The 6,825-nt window shown below is 31.8% G+C and overlaps 1 protein-coding gene across 1 annotated transcript in view; it reads right to left on the bottom strand.

The window, feature by feature from the left end:
• Positions 1–5,889, bottom strand: part of LOC107453863 (zinc finger protein klumpfuss) — a gene marked incomplete in the record, with an annotated part of 39,502 nt that extends 33,613 nt beyond the window's left edge. The window contains 1 exon segment of the mRNA XM_071180606.1: positions 5,723–5,889.
• Between the last annotated feature and the right edge of the window lie 936 nt (positions 5,890–6,825).

The raw sequence follows: 6,825 nt of genomic DNA, 5'->3' as shown, positions 1-6,825 counted from the left end.
ATTACGAATTTATTTGACGATTTTTGATTTATATCACGAATTATACTATAGCACATTTCTAATAGGTTTAACGAATTACATGTCGTTTATTTGAATTCAAATTTATTTTAATGACTTAGTATTTACTAAAAAGATGTAAATTTTTTTTTTTAAAAAAAGTTGTTATATGGATTTGAATGATTGTTTTGAATTCTTAGAATTTTGTGCATTTGCAATGCACCTAAGTTAGTAGCGAGGGAAGCGAGCTTGGTTTGCGAAGCAAACCATATAAGATTGCGTAGCAATTTTCGGGCGTTGGCGAGCGTTCATTTTAGTTCATTTTATTAGGTTACCTTAAGTTATAATAATTTAAGTAGTGTTAAAAAACTAGTTATACATTAAGCATTTGTATAGAATCTATCTGTTAGGTTATCTTAACGCGGGTCTGTCTAGGTTTTTGTGAGAGGTATCTATTTTGTGAAAATTTACGCATATTTTGTGAAAATTAAAAAATTATAATTAAGGAAATCAGCACAAAAATATGGTAAAAATATGAATTTATCGTTTCTTACGACATAGAAAAATAAAATTTGAATAAAAAGTATTTTGTGAAACTACCGTTTTTCCTAAAGTTGAATTTGTGAAGGTACAGCTAAACAGTAGTAAATTTGGCCTAATGTAGTGGCCACACAAATTTGGCCAAGTAGTGTTGAATAATTAGTTACACGTTAAGCATTTATTTCGAATAATTTTGCATTTTTATAGAAATAAAAACTTAGTATCGAAGCAACTATTTAGATTTATATTCGATCCTTTTTAAAATGGCTGAAAATTTCTTTTAAACATAAAGGGTGCAATGGTGACGAATGAATTATTGGTCATATTATAACAATTATTGGAGACGGAGCTTGTCCATTTCGAGCAACAGCATAGATATATCATGCAAGTTAGCACTCGCGAAATGCGTGAGAAAGTACACTAGTTCAGCACGTAATGGAGCAATGGGACGAGTTTTCTTTCTTTATTTTAATGCATGCTGAAAAGTCCGGAACTCAAATTTACGGTGGTTTGAATGATTGAATGGCTGCTCGAATAGATTTTGAATGATTACTAAAATTCAATGCATAAAGAACTTTGACAACATCTCTGACATCTCTTAAAAACAATTTAATTCATAGTACTTCTACCAGGGTAACGGGCGACAGCTAGACGGCATAAAAAAACTGATTAACATATTGTTTAAAACTAATTACTGATAAACAAGAAATCTAAAGGGGCTACAATATTTATTTAGCTGAGAAAAAAAATTGAAGTCGTAAAAAGACTATTAAAAGGACAATAAAAACATCAGACACTGAAAAACTAATAGTTTTAAATGAAGTGAAAAGAAAATGAGGATATTTTTAATTTTTCTGTATGTGATTAAACAGGTTTTCATCTTAAAAGAGAAGGTTACATTATGATAACAAAATTCACATTCTTTTCCTTTTTTGTCAAAAAAAAGATAGAAAAGCAAGAAAGAGAAAAACTAGATACTGAAGAACCATATGAGTAAAATAATTAATTCTTCAAGTGTATTATACATTACATTAGTTGAAGACGTGTAGTTGAATTGATTCAATTACAGAAAGGTATTTATGCCCTGATATACGTCTATGTACAATGCCCCCCCCCAAAAAAAAACGGACCACCCTGAATAACTTTTGATCTAATAATCGGATCTTCACGTTCTGCGACTTAATCTTAATGATTCGAGGAGGGTTACTTCAAATATACTAATTAATAAGTATAGACGATATTTTATGTTACGAAATCAGACGCAAAAACGTACTTTGTTTGAATAAATATACCTTTTTTTCAACGGATTCAAATTTCTAACTCCCAAAATATAGGGTGAAGCCGCAATCTGGGAAATATGGGTACAATAGTTTGGTCAGGAGAACAATCAAAAGTTTAGACCCCTTAATTTTAATGCTGCTTTTTGCGTTTTCCGCCAAATCTCGAAAACTTTTTATGCAATTTGAAAAATTTCTGCAACCAATTTTTGATGCAATTTGTTTATCCAAAAATAATTCTACGCAAAAATAGCGTTAGTGAAAATTTATTATTTATTTAATGATAGTCGAAAAACGTTTGAAATGTAAGGTAAGGTATACAATGCTTTACATCGAAATCGAATTTTAAATGTACGACTTTTCTAAAATTCAATTTCTCAAGAACTATTAGACCGATTTCGCTGAAAATTTGCATTTTGCATGTAAAATTACATATTTTAAAATGATGTGAAACATTGTATACCATACAATTCGAAAGTTTTTCGACTATTAAATAAAATAATAAAAATAACTAATATTCATTATCATTTATTTTTTGCGTCTATGGACAAACAATTTTCATAGATGTGTGCATAAATTCTTTAATTAGCTTAAAAAGTTCTCGAGATATGGCGCAATACGCAAAAAGTAAAATTAACATTAAGGGGTCCAAACTTAGGACCGCTCTCCTCACCAAACAATTGTGACCACATTTCCCACATTGCGATTACCACCTATATTTTGGCAGTTACTAATCCGAAACCGTCGGCAGAAAGGTATGCTTATTCAGGTAAATTACGTTTTTGTGTCTGATTTTGTAACTTAAAATATCGTCTGCCCTTATGAATTAGCATACTTGAGGTCACCCCCTCGAACCGTTGAGATTAAGTTCTAGAATGTGAAGATCCGATCATTAGATCAAAAGTTATTCTGGGTGGTCCGTTTCCCCTCCCCCCTCCTTCTTTTGGCGCACTATGCACTTTACTAGATAACTGTTGTGGACCCAGAGCTAGAGGCTCATCTCAGCGCCAGAGGTTAAAACAGAGGCTAATCACAGCTAGCTATATTAGGAAAAATTCATATAAAAAAGCTAAGACTCAAAAAATATGAATCAAATAACAATTTAAATTTTCTATTATTCTTATGCTGAGGTATATTATGAAGAAAAACATTGGAAAAAAAAGAAGAAAAAAACATAGGAAAAAAAATTATTCAATTTATTTAAGGATCAAAATCAAATTGTGCTTTTTGTCGATTTCATTAAAAACTTCGCCTGCATATTACCAAAGTTTTACATCATTAGTTTGATTGTTTGTTATGGGCCCAAACATTTTCATGTGTTTTGGATAAAGTTTAAGACCTACAAGTTCAAGTTAGAAAGATATGACCTGCAGTAATTAGCCTAAATTTTGTACCAGTTGTATCAGTTTTACTTATCAATTCTAGCACGCTATCAGACAATGTTATTGTTAGTACGAGTAATATCCTGCAGGAAAAAATGACTTCTTAACTATTGCTATCCGTTATACATATTTTAATTAAAAATTAAATAAATAGATAAAATTTACAAAAAAGAAGGAAAATAATTGTAATCCATCCTTTCGTCTAGGTCAACCAAACTAGAAAACGCTACCCTAATAAAGATTCATTTGAAAGCATGACAACTTTCTCTGTTATCGAAATAAACAAACAATATCTTGCTGATCTAAGTAAACTCTTTCTTATTCTCTTACTGATAAAGAACTAAGCCAGTTATCTGTTCTGAGCTCAAAGCCCAAGATGTCTGTACAAGATATGTATTTATATTCTGCAGAAGTCAGTTGATTATCTGAACAACTTAGCATCGAATAGGAACAATATTCTTTTTCCAGTATGATTTGCACAAGTTTCGCGAAGCGCAATTTAGTAAATTGTAGTTCGATATGATGTTATGTCCTTACACTTTGTAAAAATCGTTTCAGTGTTGAACCATAATATCATTAACTTGAACCATAACACGGAGCAAATTGTAGACCACCTTGAAGGTATTTTGCACTATGTTATCAAAATCATGCTTCTTAAACTTATTAACACGATTGGCTCAACTTGAATGGATACAGGGTTCTATTTGGCACTTTCTGAAGGTTGCATTGCAGCAAATTTGCAATGTATTAAGTCTCTAGGTACTGATACTATGGTTCAAAGTTGAACAGATTTTTCTGGAAGCGTACGTAAATGCTTAAGTCAATTACGGTATCATGTAATTAAATTTAAAAAGTGGTAAAATATGGTTCAAATAAGCACCATGCATCCAAACCGCTTTTAGAAATTTCCAGCTGTGTACGCTGTCTACGGAGTCTAGCTACATTTTCTCTTTTTTTAAATACTATCTTTAAAGCAGCTAATTGAACATTCTTAATGATTGAACATTCTAAAACAGTAACACAATAAGAAAATGGTTAAATTCAGGGCACGAACTTCTAATGTTAGTTTCAGCAGGTGCCGCGTAATTTTAAGCAATTATACCTTTAAATTTGATGGAGCAATTTCTAATCGTTGTGCACTTAAACTAAATTTAGAGACATTTGAAAATTCTTTTTATTTATTTTTTAATGTAACAGGATAGATAAGAAATAATAATAGTATATAATAGAAATAGATGTAACTTGGAAAAGCTATTAATTCCAGAGAAGCTATTAATTTTCTTTTCTATTAATATAAATTACACAAATTGGATAAATACATTGTTCAATTTTTCTATAAAAATCTTACCCAATCGGTATGTGTTCAGAATTACCAGTCTATTCTTATTTCTTAATGTAGTCATTAACCGCCCCCCCCCCCAAATGTCTAATAACACAAAATTATCAAAATTATAATTTTTTATACTGACAAACAACTGATTTAAAAACTGAAAATAATGAGTTAATTTTAGTTTTTATTTTAAAACTCTATGACTTTTTCACTAAAAATAATCTTAAGAATTCCTTCATAAAATGCCAATTTCTTCAAAATTCTTAAGATCTTGAAAAATTCTCGTTTTCTTCAAAATCTTTTGGTCATTTTGATTACCTTAAATTTCATTTAAAATATTTAGCTTGTTGCTAATATAAGTTGGTTTTGGCAACTCGTGGTTTCCTAAGAAATTTATTAATTGTAGGTGATATTAATTAATTTCTAAAGAAACTATATTCTGAAAGTATTTGACCAATTATTTAAATTAAAATTTTGCAGAATTTAATATGAAGTTTTCTCTGCAAACTAAAATGAATAGATACTTACAAATCTGCAATAAAATAAAAAAAAATGGTTCAAATACTTTAGAATATTTTTTAAGAAAATAAGGATATTTTTAAATTTAAAGTTGAGCTCGTAGTGTCCATTCACCTTGTACAAACTACAACCTAGGGTACTACTACTAAATTTTCCAATTATTAATTTTGCTCTTCTAAAGTGATATAGAAATATACAATATCAGGACGCATACGACAAAAGTTTTTAATGCATTTAAGTACGTATTTGTAGCAAAAAATCTATAAATATCAACATCGTAACTAACCGTGATGAAAAACAAAAATCAATAAATCAGGACTATTATTCCAAAACAGTACTAGTGCTGATTAGTAAATTTATTTATTGATTTTTTCACCCAAACTGATGCGTGAAAATTGAAGTGTAACTTAAATAAAGGCAGCATTCTTATTAATACCGATATTTAAAGATATTGAAATCTGTTCTAAATGCATGTATACCACTATTGTTCCAGCTGTTTTAATAACTTTAATGCACTTAAAAATACCTATGTATTCTAAGAAAAGAAAAAAGTACCTGATATGAATCGAGGCTTGAAATGAAAAATCCACTCACCAACATAGCACGTGTTCGCAACAGGTACAACCCCCTCTCTCTGTTAGAAAGCGGTACGGAGGAGAACAAAAAATTTACAGGTAGCCCTTCTGTTCTTTCTTCTTTCTCGGACTGTCAAACTGAAGGAGTTTGGATCTCAGAATCTCAGTAGCTTCTCGGACTCCACCCCCATAAGGGTGCGCGCGCCATTGGCTGGCGGAGGATGGCGTGCGTGAGCCATCTCCTCCCACCCCCCTGGCATCTCTTAACTACACAGACGACGCCCGCCTTTTGTGAGGGTGGGGGTTTGGAATGGGGAAATCGCTTGCTATCCAAGTTTTGTTTCTAGCAAAGATAAACAACTTTTTGAGCGGCGCCACCTGGCGAGTCGCGGAAAGTTTTCTTGTGTGGGATGAACGGTGTTTGGGAAGGGGTTGAAATACCATAGCGGAAAGCCCAATAGCGTGTTGGGATTCCTAGGGCTGGTGTTGACGATTGTGGTAAAAGAACATATTCAGGGTCATTCTACGCGGAGATTGCGCCAAGATCCCCCCCCCCACACACACACACGAAGGGTCCTAAAGCCTGATCAAGAGGGCCCAATAAATATTTTTTCACATGCATATTTTGTAAAACATATTAGTAAATATTTTCAGCTCATTTTTGCTAGATCTAGATCAGGGGTTTACAACTGGCAGCCCGGGGGCCGCATCCGGCCCGCGAAGCATTTTTTTGTGGCCCGCGAATATATTAGTTGTCATTTTTTTACGGACAATTTTTGTAAAAAATCTATATGGGTTTAAAATACTTTTCTCGTTAATAAAAACCTAATTTCTTCGTTTTTGTGTGTATTTCTTCGTTCTAACATCAAAACGACGCAAAAAAATTTTTTTTCTCAGGTTTTGCATCCAAGAAAATATTTATTCAAATTAAAAAATAATCGTGTATGTTGCTTAAAAATCTACTTTGAATTTTAATTTGTAATTCAGTACATTTGTTTTGTACAATCTGCTAAAAATCTGACAGTAATATTTAACGTTCCTTCAAGCATAAAAGAGTCCTACATAAAATTTTGATAAAGTTGCGTCCCGCCATTTGACTGGTGGTTTTAATTGCAGCCCCCGGCCTTATGCAAGTTGGAAACCCCTGATCTAGATGATGTATCGTTGTTCGATACATTTTTAAATATTGATATTTCTACATGAAT

Source organism: Parasteatoda tepidariorum, chromosome 5 (genome assembly GCF_043381705.1).
Source record: "Parasteatoda tepidariorum isolate YZ-2023 chromosome 5, CAS_Ptep_4.0, whole genome shotgun sequence".
Classification (NCBI taxonomy): domain Eukaryota; kingdom Metazoa; phylum Arthropoda; class Arachnida; order Araneae; family Theridiidae; genus Parasteatoda; species Parasteatoda tepidariorum.
Note: the sequence above shows the minus strand (reverse complement) of the source record. Positions and strands in the feature narration are given on the sequence as shown.